The sequence below is a fragment of the Pan troglodytes genome, chromosome 10 (genome assembly GCF_028858775.2).
Source record: "Pan troglodytes isolate AG18354 chromosome 10, NHGRI_mPanTro3-v2.0_pri, whole genome shotgun sequence".
Classification (NCBI taxonomy): Eukaryota; Metazoa; Chordata; class Mammalia; order Primates; family Hominidae; genus Pan; species Pan troglodytes.
In genome coordinates this window covers 111,195,661-111,211,747 of record NC_072408.2, presented here as the reverse complement: position 1 = coordinate 111,211,747, position 16,087 = coordinate 111,195,661, and the positions used below count along the sequence as shown (strand labels likewise).

General features: G+C 42.3%; 1 long non-coding RNA gene across 1 annotated transcript; it reads right to left on the bottom strand.

Moving 5' to 3' along the window:
- Positions 1-510: 510 nt before the first annotated feature.
- On the bottom strand, positions 511-14,455 carry LOC107967625 (uncharacterized). The gene is made up of 3 exons (XR_001708247.3): positions 14,247-14,455; positions 1,739-1,913; positions 511-782 (listed from the first exon to the last, which is right to left on the bottom strand). It is a non-coding gene; the product is annotated as an uncharacterized LOC107967625 (long non-coding RNA).
- Positions 14,456-16,087: the final 1,632 nt, after the last annotated feature.

The window sequence follows — 16,087 nt, the reverse complement described above, 5'->3', positions numbered from 1 at the left end:
AAAACCTAGATGATGGGTTGATAGATGCAGCAAACCACCATGGCACATGTATTCCTATGCAACAAACCTGCACGTTCTGCACATGTATCCCAGAACTTAAAGTAAAATAAAAAAAAAATAAATAAATAAACAAAATTTTTTTCAAAAAAGAGACCCCAGAGAGCTCTCTAGCCATCTTTCCATCAAGTGAGGATGCAACAGGAAGTTGACAGTCTACACACCGGAAGAGGGCCCTCACCAGAACCCGACCCTGCTGGCACCCTGATTTTGGACTTCCAGCCTCCAGGACTGTGAGAAATAAATGTTGCTTAAGCCACCCAGTCTATGGTTCTTTGTTAATAAAGAAATACCTATAAAACAAATATGTAATACATCAAGAAAGCATACCTATAAAACAAATGTGTAAGAAGTGAACATTTAAAACTGTTTGGGTATACTTAAATCATCTTGTGTATCAGACACTGGGAAATGCTGGGTAGATGGGCCTGGGTAAGGAATGCTAGCTGCTATAAAAGCAACATGCCCAGTGTTTATTTTTCACTCGTGTCACGTCCAGTGTAGCTGATTAGGGGGTGGAGGTTCTCCACCAAGTCACTCAGGGACTCAGGTTCCTTCCATCTAAAAGCTCATCCTCCTGGAGCCTTAGAAGCTTCCCCCTGGATTCTCAGCTCCCAGCTGACAGGTGTAGGAAGAGAAGTCATCACATGCTATTGGTCAGAGTCCATCAATATGACCCCTCCCTAACAGCAGGGACACTGGCATGTGTGGTTTGTCCATGGGCCCTGGAGGAAAGAAAAACAAGTTTTGGTGAAGATCCTAGCATGGTCTCTGCCACACACAGATAAGAATTTCTACTTTGGAAACACTAAGGCAAGAATTTCCATTTTACAAGGGAGGAAATAAAGGCTTTAAAAAGCAAAGTGCTGCTGAGTGTGGTAACTCATGCCTGTAATCCCAGCACTTTGGGAGGCCAAGGCGAGAGGATCACCTGAGGTCAGGAGTTTGAGAACAGCCTGGCCAACATGGTGAAACCCCGTCTCTACTGAAAATACAAAAATTAGCCTGGCACGGTGGCGGGCGCCTGTAATCCCAGCTACTCAGGAGGCTGAGGCATGAGAATCACTTGAGCCCAGCAGGCCGAGGTTGCAGTGAGCCGAGATCACGCCACTGCACTCCAGCCTGGGTGACAGAGTGAGACTCTGTCTCAACAACAGCAAAAACAACAACAACAAAAATTAAAAAAAAAATTAAAAAAGGCTGGGCACAGTGGCTCATGCATGTAATCCCAGTACTTTGGGAGGCTGAGGTGGGCGGATCACCTGAGATTGGGAGTTTGAGACAAGCCTGACTAACATGGAGAAACCCTGTCTCGACTAAAAATACAAAATTAGCTGGGTGTGGTGGCGCATGCCTGTAATCCCAGCTACTCGGGAGGCTGAGGCAGGAGAATCGCTTGAACCCGGGAGGCAGAGGTTGCGGTGAGCTGAGATCGCACCATTGCACTCCAGCCTAGAGGCAACAAGAGCAAAACTCCATCTCAAAAAAAAAAAAAAAAAAAAAAAAGAAGTGCCTTTCCCCAGGTGACACAGGTATTAAGAAGTAAGGGTGGATCCAAGCCAAAGCCTATGTTTCAATCTCCCTCTCTCTGTGCCCCTCAAGGATTGCCATAGTGCTATCTCCTGTGAACTCACTCCTGACCTCCAGATCTGCACCTCAAACCTTCAGCAGATGTCCTCACCTGTTGTCCCTCCAGCACTGCTAAGCATGTCCTGAACCAAGGTCATCCTTTCTCCCCACTTCCCAAGGCCTGTTGCCTTCTCCTTCTGAATGTGCTGTTATAGAAAATGGATCCACTGATAAAGCCAGAAAACTGGAGCTTCTTCTAGAATGTCCCTGTCTCAGAGTGCATTTAGCTGCAAGTAACAGAAAACCCAACTCAAAATGACTTAAACCACTAGAAAATGTCCCACTTCCTATAAAAACAAGTCCCCACATGTGGGGGTTTCAGGATTGGCAAATGTGGTGGTTCAACCACACAATCTAAGGACCCAAGTCCCTCTGTCTTCCCACTTGACCGCCCTCAGCCCTTGGCTTGATCTCTTCATGATCTCTTCATGGAACTCCACTGTAGTCCCAAGATGGCTGCCTGGTTCCAGGCAACACACACAGAAAGGAAAGTTTCTACTTAATAGCCTTTTGCCAGGATTGTGTCACATGCCCATTCCTAAACAAGTCGTGGGCAGGGGCTTCCCATGGAATGATCAGAATGGCTGAGACTAATAACGGTTGGATTTTGTGTGGAGACCTAGCAGCTGCTCTCCACAACAATCCTTTGGTTTTATAAAGGATGAGCACCTTTCCTGCCAAGAGAGGATGAGCACCATACAATATCTGTACACTACCCTCTTCCTTACTCCAACTTCTAGCCAATCACCACAGCCTGCTGATTTCACCTCCTTCATTTCTCTTGGTTCCATATCTTACTTTTGATCTCCATTTAAGCTATCATCATTCAAAACCTCAGGAAGTTGGGCAAACTTTTAACAGTGAATTACTTCATTAACATATAAGTCCTTAAATGCTAAAAAGCACATTCTCTTAAATGGTTTGTCCTGTCCAGTTGCTCCAGCAAATAATCTTTTCGTCACAGATATACAAAGATAAATTTTATTCTGGTTTTTGTGCAAATTGAAAGAAAAGAATAAAGAAATTCTAAAAGTGAGACATCAGAATTCATGGGTTGGTACTGTATTTGATGTTTTCCAATTCCAGAAATAATTATGACTAAAATTATCATAACATCTGATTTTTTTTTTTTTTTTAGACAGGGTCTCTCTCCCATCACCCACACTGGAGTGCAGCGGCGTGATCACGGCTCGCTGCAGCCTCAACTTCCTGGGCTCAAGTGATCCTCCCACCTTAGCCTCCCAAGTAGCTAGGACTACAGGCACACACCACCACGCACAGCTAATTTTTGTGTTTTTAATAGAGATGGGGTTTCTCTATGTTGCTCAGGCTGGTCTTGAACTCCTGGGCTCAAACCATCCACCTGCCTCGGCCTCAAGTGCTGGGATTACAGGTGTGAGCCATCATACCCGGCCTAGAATCTGATTTTTGAAGATGCCTTAAATAACTTTGTTTTAAGGTGGCTCATGGAGAGTATTTAGATTCTACATATTGGTAGCTAACTACCATTTGAAAAATTAGTGAGAAGTATTATCACAAAAATAGATACTTATGTGTATTGTACATATCCAAAACTTGCAATCAGCTGGGTGCAGAGGCTCACGCCTGTAATCCCAACACTTTGGGAGGCCGAGGCAGGCGGATCATCTGAGGTCAGGAGTTCGAGACCAGCCTGGCCAACATGGTGAAACCCTGTCTCTATAAAAATTAGCCAGGCATGATGGCAGGTGCCTGTAATCTCAGCTACTCAGGAGGCTAAGGTGGGAGAATCACCTGAACCCAGGAAGTGGAGGTTGCAGTGAGCCGAGATTGCACCAATTCACTCCAGCCTGGGCAACAGGGCGAGACTCCATCACCAAAAAAAAAAAAAAGAAACCCTGAAATCTCCCTGTAAAGAAACGCTCTACCTACACTCATCTTGTGATATCATAAATACTAATTTTATTCTTCCAGTTGCCAAAAACCTTGTGTATTAATTATATATTGTGGCATAACAAATTGTCCCAAAATTTAACAGTTTAAAAAGCACACATGTATTATCTCAGTTTTGTGGGTGAAGAATCTGGATATGGCTTAGCTGTCCCCTCTGCTTTGGTGTCTTTCTCAAAGAACAGTCACACTGTTGACTGGTGCCGTGCTCTCATCTCATGGCACAACTGGGAAGGATGCACTCCAAGCTCACGTGGTTCAAGATTCAGTTCATCAGGGGTAGCTGGACTGACATCTTCAGTTCCTGGCTGGCTGTTGGTCAGGGGCTGCCCTCAGCTCCTTGCCATGTGGGCCTCTCAACAAGGCAGATTGCTTCACTGAAGTGTTAAAGCCAAGAAAGCAATGGAGAGAATCTTCCAGCAAGACAGAAGTCACAATCTTGGTGATATATCCACAGAAATGAGATCCCATCAACTTTGCTGTAATCTATTCATGATTAAAAAAAAAAAAAAAAAAAGGCGGACAGGGTGCAGTGGCTCACGCCTGTAATCCCAGCACTTTGGGAGGCCGAGGTGGGTGGATCATGAGGTCAGGAGTTCAAGACCAGCCTGGCCAAGATGGTGAAACCCTGTCTCTACTAAAAATACAAAAAATTAGCCAGGTTTGGTGGCGCACGCCTGTAATCCCAGCTACTCGGGAGGCTGAGGCAGAAGAATTGCTTGAACTTGGAGGGTGGAGATTGCAGTGAGCCAAGATTACGCCACTGCACTCCAGCCTGGGCAACAGAGTGAGACTCTGTCTCAAAAAAAAAAAAGTCACTAGGTCCATCACAGACTCAAGAAGAAATAAGTTATACAAGAGCATGAATACCAGGAGGTGGGGGTCACTGTGAGCTGTGTCATAAACTGCCTACCACGCATTGGAGTCATCCTCAATTTCTCACCTTCTCTCATATCCTCTATCCAATCCTTCAGGCAGTCCAGCAGGCTGCACCTTCAAAGCAACTGACTCAGCATCAGTTTGCTGATGGTTTGCTCAAATGTCACCTGTTCAGTGGCATTTAACCATCTTACTTAAAATTGTAACTCACCCACAGACACACATATTCCCACTCCTCTTCCCTCGTTTTTCTTTATAGCAGCAATCACCATCAGACATTCCAGATATTTAATCGTCTTTTAAATTTGCTCTCTCTCCACCTTAGCATGTAAGCTCTGTGAGGGCAGTGGTTTTTACCTGTTTTGTTTGCTGCTGTATTCCCCAGGCCTAGTGCAGCACACACAAAACAAATATTGTGGAATGAATAAATGTTAAAATACATGGAAATATGTTCTCTTTTAAAAAAAAAAAAACCTAAGGGAACACCTTATTCAAAGAATGTCAAAGATTCCATCATCTATACACACATAAGTATAGACTCTGTTGGTTTCACTAGGCTCCTAAATGGAGACCATCACAGCTCTAGCCACCTACTACCCATTCCTAACCCCTCCTATACCAAAACCAGGTGAGATTGGCCAAAGGAACAGGCTCCATTTCAGACTCAAAATTCTGGGGTGGTCTCTGACTTAGCCTTGAAAACCACACTCCATGGACCTCCTGGTCTAAAACTACAGGGGACACTCTGCCAAGGAAGCCCTTAACTCCAAAAGACCCTGCCTGCCAATGGGCAGACCATGGTCATGGGTAAATAGCAATGGGAGGCAGCCAAGGACAGAAGGAACCGGGTGTATTTTTCTGCTTAATGACCAATGGCCAAGAGGCTCAAGGGACTCTTTGTAACCTAGAGCGCCTCAAACTTTTCCACACCAGTATCGTTTGGGGCAGCAAAAATGATCACTGAATCCTGGGGGCTTGGAGGTCTAGACTGAGCTGACCAGGAAGTTAGAAATGTATCTGCTCATCTTAGTTTTCACTTTAAGATTCACCTGGATTTCAGATATTCCCCAGTAATGCAGCTGCATTGAATTTAATGCAACAATAATGCTTTAAATTACTTACACATTTTTTCAAAAAATTCTACCTTTTTTTTTTCAGTCAATGAATGCAATGCTAAAGTACCAAGAAATTCTGGAAAATTTGTACTGAATTGAAGTGAGTGCATACTGCAAGCAGATTCAGGGCAATTTCTTTTCATGATAGCTGGAAAATTCAGATGCTCATAAACATTTGGGTGCAGAAAGCAGATGGCAGACAGCAAGGAAGTCTCAGGGGAGAAAGTGCTGTCAGGGAGGAAGTACCACGCACCTCTTTGAGGCTCCTATCCATGGACATTCTGTATTAGACCATTCTCACACTGCTAATAAAGACATATCCAAGACTGGCTTATTTATAAAGAAAAAGAGGTTTAATGGACTCAGTTCCACGTTCCTAGGGAGGCCTCACAATCATGGTGTAAGGTGAAGGAGGAGTAAAGGCACGTTTTATATGGTGGCAGGCAAGAGAGAGTGTGGAGGGGAACTCCCCTTTATAAAATCATCAGATCACGTGATATGTATTCACTATCACGAGAATAGCATGGGAAAGACCTGCCGCCATGATTCAATTACCTCCCACTGGGTCCCTCCCACAACATATAGAGATTATGGGAGCTACAATTCAAGATAAGATGGATTTGGGTGGGGATACAGCCAAACCATATTAATTCCATAAACATCCTCTTAGACAGCAAGAAGCTGGTATCAGATGGTGGAATTTAGCAGTCTCTGATCCCAGTTGCTCTTTCTCTCTTTTTTTCTGTCTCTCTCTCTCTTCCCCTCCTTAGAAAACAGTTTTCAAAAGATATTTCCATGAACTAAGATGAAAGTTATTTCCATGAACAAAGATGACTGATTTTTTTTGTGTTCTATTTTATCACCAAGGCTGTAACTTTTGTCACCTGAAAATGAATTAAGCCTCCAAAGACTCGGTCTCCATAATCAATTATAGCCATTGATATCTCAAATTTCATTGTCATCCTATCAGTCTTGTAAAATACAATAAAAGCAATAAAATAAAATAAAATTTGAACTAATTCAGCCTTTTTAAAAAATCTGCTAAATACAGTATTGAGGGCTAGGCTTTCCTATTAGGTCAAACACTAAATTCACAGGTTTACCCTTTGTCCTAATGTCTACTTAAAACTTGGCAAACAATAATAACTCAGGCCTGAATTCAGTCCTTGACAACTGAGATTGCTTCTTCCCTTGACAAAGGCTGCAAACATCTGTGTAGAAGTCATCAAAGTCACTCCCCATTTCAATATAAGTTATGAGAAGAGATAAGTACCCAAACTACTTTTATTTCTACTCTTTTCAACACTCCATGGAACACAACGAGAAACACTCTGGTGTGAGAGGCCATACATGAATGAAGCAGCACCTTCTGGAATGTTCTGGGTGATAAATAGCGTTGATGCAAGTTTCTTCTGCTGCTATTTTACCAGTCACACAATTGGCCTCATTTTCACAACATATTTGCACTTTTTTTTTTCTTAATCAGTGTTATGCTTGTTAAAATACAAATCTGGTCAACAATTCACCAGTTATTATCTGACACATTGCAAAGTAGCACCTCTCTCGGTGAGATGCTATCATACAGACCCTGGGGCTGACTGCCTGGGTTGGAATCCCATCTAGCTCTACCAATCTCTGCCTGTGTGGTTGCATCTTCTAAGTGCCTCAGTTTCCTTATCTATAAAATGGCTCTTGAATGAGTTAACATGAATGGAGCACTGACCCATGGCAGATTAGAAGTTCTATATGTGTGAACTGTTACTGTATTTTATTGTATGTAATATGTTGTTAATTATAACATGCACCATTATTTTATATATCATTGAGGAAGCAAACCGAAGATGCTACTAGTTAAATTATGACATAGTACTTTCTTAGATCTCTTAAAATTTTTAAGACTTATTGAGGGGGTGGAGCCAAGAAGGCTGAATAGGAACAGCTCCAGTCTACAGCTCCCAGTGTGAGCGACACAGAAGACGGGTTATTTCTGCATTTCCAACTGAGGTACCGGGTTCATCTCACTGGGGAGTGTCGGAAAGTGGGTGCAGGATAGTGGGTGCAGTGCACCCAGCATGAGACAAAGCAGGGCGAGGCATCCCCTCAGCTGGGAAGTGCAAGGAGTCAGGGAATTCCCTTTCCTAGTCAAAGAAAGGGGTGACAGATGGCACCTGGAAAACCGGGTCACTCCCACCCTAATACTGCACTTTTCCAATGGTCTTAGCAAATGGCACACCAGGAGATTATATCCCGCGCATGGCTTGGAGGGTCCTGCACCCACGGAGCCTCGCTCCCTGCTAGCACAGCAGTCTGAGATCAAACTGCAAGGAGGCAGCGAGGCTGGGGCAGGGGCGCCCGCTATTGCCGAGGCTTGAGTAGGTAAACAAAGCGGCTGGGAAGCTCGAACTGGGTGGAGCCCACCGCAGCTCAAGGAGGCCTGCCTGCCTCTGTAGACTCCACCTCTGGGGGCAGGGCATAGCCAAACAAAAGGCAGCAGAAACCTCTGCAGACTTAAATGTCCCTGTCTGACAGCTTGGAAGACAGTAGTGGCTCTCCCAGCACGCAGCTGGAGATCTGAGAATGGACAGACTGCCTCCTCAAGTGGGTCCCTGTCCCCCGAGTAGCCTAACTGGGAGGCACCCCCTAGTAGGGGCAGACTGACACCTCACACGGCTGGGTACTCCTCTGAGACAAAACTTCCAGAGGAACGATCAGGCAGCAACATTTGCTGTTCACCAATATCCGCTGTTCTGCAGCCTCTGCTGCTGATACCCAGGCAAACAAGGTCTGGAGTGGACCTCCAGCAAACTCCAACAGACCTGCAGCTAAGAGTCCTGACTGTTAGAAGGAAAACTAACAAACAGAAAGGACATCCACACCAAAACCCCATCTGTATGTCACCATCATCAAAGACCAAAGGTAGATAAAACCACAAAGATGGGGCAAAAACAGAGCAGAAAAACTGGAAACTAAAAATCAGAGCACCTCTCCTCCTCCAAAGGAACGCAGCTCCTCACCAGCAACGGAACAAAGCTGGACGGAGAATGACTTTGGCGAGTTGAGAGAAGAAGGCTTCAGACGATCAAACTACTCCGAGCTAAAGAAGGAAGTTCAAACCCATGGCAAAGAAGTTAAAAACCTTGAAAAAAAATTAGACAAATGGCTAACTAGAATAACCAATGCAGAGAAGTCCTTAAAGGACCTGAAGGAGCTGAAAACCATGGCACGAGAACTACGTGATGAATGCACAAGCCTCAGTAGCTGATTTGAAGAATTGGAAGAAAGGGTATCAGTGATGGAAGATCAAATGAATGAAATGAAGCAAGAAGAGAAGTTTAGAGGAAAACGAATAAAAACAAATGATCAAAGCCTCCAAGAAATATGGGACTATGTGAAAAGACCAAATCTACATCTGATTGGTGTACCTGAAAGTGATGGGGAGAATGGAACCAAGTTGGAAAACACTCTGCAGGATATTATCCAGGAGAACTTCCGCAATCTAGCAAGGCAGGCCAACATTCAAATTCAGGAAATACAGAGAATGCCACAAAGATACTCCTCGAGAAGAGCAACTCCAAGACACATAATTGTCAGATTCACCAAAGTTGAAATGAAGGAAAAAATGTTAAGGGAAGCCAGAGAGAAAGGTCAGGTTACCCACAAAGGGAAGCCCATCAGGCTAACAGCTGATCTCCTGGCAGAAACTCTACAAGCCAGAAGAGAGTGGAGGCCAATATTCAACATTCTTAAAGAAAAGAGTTTTCAACCCAGAATTTCATATCCAGCCAAACTAAGCTTCATAAGTGAAGGAGAAATAAAATACTTTACAGACAAGCAAATGCTGAGAGATTTTGTCACCACCAGGCCTGCCCTGAAAGAGCTCCTGAAGGAAGCACTAAACATGGAAAGGAACAACTGGTACCACCCACTGCAAAAACATGCCAAATTGTAAAGACCATTGAGGCTATGAAGAAACTGCATCAATTAACGAGCAAAATAACCAGCTAACATCATAATGACAGGATCAAATTCACACATAACAATATTAACCTTAAATGTAAATGGGCTAAATGCTCCAATTAAAAGACACAGACTGGCAAACTGGATAAAGAGTCAAGACCCATCAGTGTGCTGTATTCAGGAAACCCATCTCAAGTGCAGAGACACACATAGGCTCAAAATAAAGGTATGGAGGAAGATCTACCAAGGAAATGGAAAACAAAAAAAGCAGGGGTTGCAATCCTAGTCTCTGATAAAACAGACTTTAAACCAGCAAAGATCAAAAGAGACAAAGAAGGCCATTACATAATGGTAAAGGGATCAATTCAACAAGAAGAGCTAACTATCCTAAATATATATGCACCCAATACAGGAGCACCCAGATTCATAAAGCAAGTCCTTAGAGACCTACTACAAAGAGTCTTAGACCCCCACACAATAATAATGGGAGACTTTAACACCCCACTGTCAACATTAGACAGATCAATGAGACAGAAAGTTAACAAGGATACCCAGGAACTGAACTCAGCTCTGCACCAAGCGGACCTAATAGACATCTACAGAACTCTCCACCCCAAATCAACAGAATATACATTCTTTTCAGCACCACACCACACCTATTCCAAAATTGACCACATATTTGGAAGTAAAGCACTCCTCAGCAAATGTAAAAGAATAGAAATTATAACAAACTGTCTCTCAGACCACAGTGCAATCAAACTATAACTCAGGATTAAGAAACTCACTCAAAACTGCTCAACTACATGGAAACTGAACAACCTGCTCCTGAATGACTACTGGGTAAATAACAAAATGAAGGCAGAAATAAAGATGTTCTTTGAAACCAAAGAGAACAAAGACACGACATACCAGAATCTCTGGGACACATTCAAAGCAGTGTGTAGAGGGAAATTTATAGCACTAAATGCCCACAAGAGAAAGCAGGAAAGATCTAAAATTGACATCCTAACATCACAATTAAAAGAACTAGAGAAGCAAGAGCAAACACATTCAAAAGCTGGCAGAAGGCAAGAAATAACTAAGATCAGAGCAGAACTGGAAGAGATAGAGACACAAAAAACCATTCAAAAAATCAATGGATGCAGGAGCTGGTTTTTTGAAAAGATCAACAAAATTGATAGACTGCTAGCAAGACTAATAAAGAAGAAAAGAGAGAAGAATCAAATAGACGCAATAAAAAATGATAAAGGGGATATCACCACCGATCCCACAGAAATACAAACTACCATCAGAGAATACTATAAACACCTCTACGCAAATAAACTAGAAAATCTAGAAGAAATGGATAAATTCCTCGACACATACACCCTCCCAAGACTAAACCAGGAAGAAGTTGAATCTCTGAATAGACCAATAACAGGCTCTGAAATTGAGGCAATAATTAATAGCTTACCAACCAAAAAAAGTCCAGGACCAGAGGGATTCACAGCTGAATTCTAGCAGAGGTATAAGGAGGAGCTGGTACCATTCCTTCTGAAACTATTCCAATCAATAGAAAAAGAGGGAATCCTCCCTAACTCATTTTATGAGGCCAGCATCATCCTGATACCACAGCCTGGCAGAGACACAACAAAAAAAAGAGAATTTTAGACCAATATCTCTGATGAACATCGATGCAAAAATCCTCAATAAAATACTGGCAAACCAAATCCAGCAGCACATCAAAAAGCTTATCCACCATGATCAAGTGGGCTTCATCCCTGGGATGCAAGGCTGGTTCAACATACACAAATCAATAAACATAATCCAGCATATAAACAGAACCAAAGACAAAAACCACATGATTATCTCAATAGATGCAGAAAAGGCCTTTGACAAAATTCAACAACGCTTCATGCTAAAAACTCTCAATAAATTGGGTATTGATGGGACGTATCTCAAAATAATCAGAGCTATCTATGACAAACCCATAGCCAATATCATACTGAATGGGCAAAAACTGGAAGCATTCCCTTTGAAAACTGGCACAAGACAGGGATGCCCTCTCTCACCACTCCTATTCAACACAGTGTTGGAAGTTCTGGCCAGGGCAATTAGGCAGGAGAAGGAAATAAAGGGTATTCAATTAGGAAAAGAGGAAGTCAAATTGTCCCTGTTTGCAGATGACATGATTGTATATCTAGAAAACCCCATCGTCTCAGCCCAAAATCTCCTTAAGCTGATAGGAACTTCAGCAAAGTCTCAGGATACAAAATCAATGTGCAAAAATCACAAGCATTCTTATACACCAAAAACAGACAAACAGAGAGCCAAATCATGAGTGAACTCCCATTCACAACTGCTTCAAAGAGAATAAAATACCTAGGAATCCAACTTACAAGGGACGTGAAGGACCTCTTCAAGGAGAACTACAAACCACTGCTCAAGGAAATAAAAGAGGATACAAACAAATGGAAGAACATTCCATGCTCATGGGTAGGAAGAATCAATATCATGAAAATGGCCATACTGCCCAATGTAATTTATAGATTCAATGCCATCCCCATCAAGCTACCAATGACTTTCTTCACAGAATTGGAAAAAACTACTTTAAAGTTCATATGGAACCAAAAAAGAGCCCGCAATGACAAGTCAATCCTAAGCCAAAAGAACTAAGCTGGAGGCATCATGCTACCTGACTTCAAACTATACTACAAGGCTACAGTAACCAAAACAGCATGGTGCTGGTACCAAAACAGAGATATAGACCAATGGAAAAGAACAGAGCCCTCAGAAATAATGCCGCATATCTACAACTATCTGATCTTTGACAAACCTGACAAAAACAAGAAACGGGGAAATGATTCCCTATTTAATAAATGGTTCTGGGAAAACTGGCTAGCCATATGTAGAAAGCTAAAACTGGACCCCTTCCTTACACCTTATACAAAAATTAATTCAAGATGGATTAAAGACTTAAATGTTAGACCTAAAACCATAAAAACCCTAGAAGAAAACCTAGGCAATACCATTCAGGACATAGGCTTGAGCAAGGACTTCATGTCTAAAACACCAAAAGCAATGGCAACAAAAGCCAAAATTGACAAATGGAATCTAATGAAACTAAAGAGCTTCTGCACAGCAAAAGAAACTACCATCAGTGTGAACAGGCAACCTACAGAATGGGAGAAAATTTTTGCAATCTACTCATCTGACAAAGGGCTAATAGCCAGAATCTACAATGAACTCCAACAAATTTACAAGAAAAAAACAAACAACCCCATCAACAAGTGGGTGAAGGAGATGAACAGACACTTCTCAAAAGAAGACATTTATGCAGCCAAAAGACACATGAAAAAATGCTCATCATCACTGGCCATCAGAGAAATGCAAATCAAAACCACAGTGAGATACCATCTCACACCAGTTAGAATGGCGATCATTAAAAAGTCAGGAAACAACAGGTGCTGGAGAGGATGTGGAGAAATAGGAATGCTTTTACACTGTTGGTGGGACTGTAAGCTAGTTCAACCATTGTGGAGGTCAGTGTGGCGATTCCTCAGGGACCTAGAACTAGAAATACCACTTGACCCAGCCATCCCATTACTGGGTATATACCCAAAGGATTATAAAACATGCTGCTATAAAGACACATGCGCACGTATGTTTATTACAGCACTATTTGCAATAGCAAAGACTTGGAACCAACCCAAATGTCCAACAATGATAGACTGGATTAAGAAAATGTGGCACATATACACCATGGAATACTATGGAGTCATAAGAAATGATGAGTTCATGTCCTTTGTAGGGACATGGATGAAGCTAGAAACCATCATTCTCAGCAAACTATCGCAAGGACAAAAAACCAAACACTGCATGTTCTCACTCATAGGTGGGAATTGAACAATGAGAACACATGGACACGGGAGGGGGAACATCACACACCGGGGCCTGTTGTGGGGTGGGGGTAGGGGGGAGGGATAGCATTAGGAGATATACCTAATGTAAATGACAAGTTAATGGGTGCAGCACACCAACATGGCACATGTATACATATGTAACAAACCTGCACGTTGTGCACATGTACCCTAAAACTTAAAGTATAATAATTTTTTAAAAAGACTTATTGAAAGTAATTTTTTAGACTTATTTAGACATCTCGTGTCACCCTTGGGCACTCAAAATAGGAAAACAAGTGAAAAAGGTTGGTTAAGTTATTCCCAAACTTTTTCAGAGAGTCTAAATCTTGTTTGTGATTTTCAGCTCAATTTTGTCATTGTGTGTATCTCTCAACACAAAGTCACCCTTTGCCATCAAGAGCGTTGATGAGGAAGCAGTTCTTACAAAGATGCTACGGTGAGGTCTCAGAGGTTTCTCCCAGGCTGCTGACACTCACTCATTCTGCAAATTTTGTTCCCGGGTCTTTCTGGATCTCACCAGAAGGTGTCGGCAATGACAACCATGTTATGACCTTGTGTCAATGACTGTAAGACACTGATCTTAAGACCCATCCCAATTACACAGCTGCTAAAAATGTATGTGGGTTAGGGGGTGGGGGGCCGTAGAATTGCAGCTTAGAACCAATGAAATGTTACTATTATTACATTTTCATTACAAATAGAGCAAATAAAGCTTGCTAAAATGGTTGAATCATCAATGTCACCCTTTCATCAAATGGTAAGGTAAAGAACCACTAACCTGTATCAGGATCTCAACTAGTTCAAATGCAATTTCTGAACACTTTCAATTTGTCATTTCACAAAGGCATGATTTTCAGCGTGGTGCTTAATTTTGACCCAAATCAGGTTCGTGCAATTCCACCAAGGTTTTTCTTGAGATGTTCAGGTCACTGTCCAAGTAGTTCTCAAAGGAAATGTCAATTTTTACTTATATATTTGATTATGCATCTGTAGGAATAAGAAATACACATGATGTTGATTCCCTTCAATCAACTTCTCTTTATCTGCGCTGGGCTGCCTTGCCTGTGATTCCTGGGCACACTCTGAAATAGAGTTGCACCTGAGCAGTGGTTCTCAAATCTGGCAGCAGTACAGTGCCCTGGAGAGCTTAGTGACAAGAGCATAAGGAATGGTTGCTTCCACAGAACACCTTCTCCAAAAGTGACTCTTTTTCAACAACTTTTGCAAGGTAATACATTGATTTTGTAGGGGTGTTAACATGTGATGAAAGAAGTGAACGCAGCTATGGGGAGGGTTTAGGTTACAATGCTGTCTGCCTCAATCACAAGTCCAACCCCAGTCAGATGAAATAATTTGGCAGTTTGCCAGCTACCCAGGAAGAGTCCAGCAGAGTGGTCAAGCAGCTCGCTGAGATCCTGAGGGAGCTTGTCCCTTTCCGTCCCTCCTCTCTGCCACACTCAGCGTTGGCTTCATCAGAAGGCTGGAACCCTCACGACTGTAGAGTGACTTCCAGGAAAATCGGAGTAATGTGCTCACTGAGGAGGCCCTAGGAAATGGCAACCAACTGATTCACCTGTTTAGAAATTACTGTGAGGGTTCTTTAGAAGAAATAAAATATAGAGACTACTGTAAAATAATTCAAAGGATGTTTTTAAATACTCATAATCCCAGCAGTCTTACAAAGACCTTACTTCCATTTGTTAATTATGACCTTCTCATTTTAATTCCTCACAGCATATCTATATAGTTTTGTGTATAATTTTTTCTCTTGGTATCTTTATGTAAACATTTCTTCATGTTTTATAGTCATTGCGTTATTTTAAATAACAGCATGGCATTGCTTTTTATTGAGATACCACAGCTTGCTTAACGAAACTCTATGATTTCTTCCAGTGATTCACTGTTGCAGGCCGTGCTGTGATGAAAATTTTTTGCATATGGCACTTTTATACACCTACTGCATAAATAATTTTCATTTTCTTTCTTGCCCTATGGAAAAGAAAGGAACTTTCTCAGGACCTCCAGCAAACAGTTCCTCAGCTGCATGGGTCACATGTCTGTTCCCGAACCAATCATCAGAAGCGGGTGGGGAGTGTCCTAACACCCGCCAGTCCCACCCCAGAGCTGCCCAGAACAGTGCCTGGACCTCAGCAGTGCTCAACAAATACGTGGTGAATGAATGAATGATTTCTTAAATGGACAGTCCAGCTTCAGTGAGCAACTACATCAAAGCAGCTGAGAGTCCTAAAGTTGCCACCTGGGCTTCTAACACATTCCTTGCTTTCACTGGCTGAAACTGTGACTGATAGCACGGCAGAGAAGCCAGTGTCTCTGGGAAATCATTGAACTATATTGATTATGTAGAAATTTATTTATAAAGTCTCATTACAGGCTATCTTCCTCACTTCCCAGCTTCTCTTACTTTTCCAAGAAAGATTTCTAATTAGTCATAAGTCTCTTAAGTAGTTGGAGGAGGAGGAAGAGGACGAGAAACTTTGATGGTCTCAGAGGAAGAAACAAACATGACAATGTGTAAGACGTTTTAAATGAATTTCTTTTCTTTTCTTTTCTTTCTTTCTCTTTTTGAGACAAGATCTTGCTTTGGAGTGCAGTGGCACG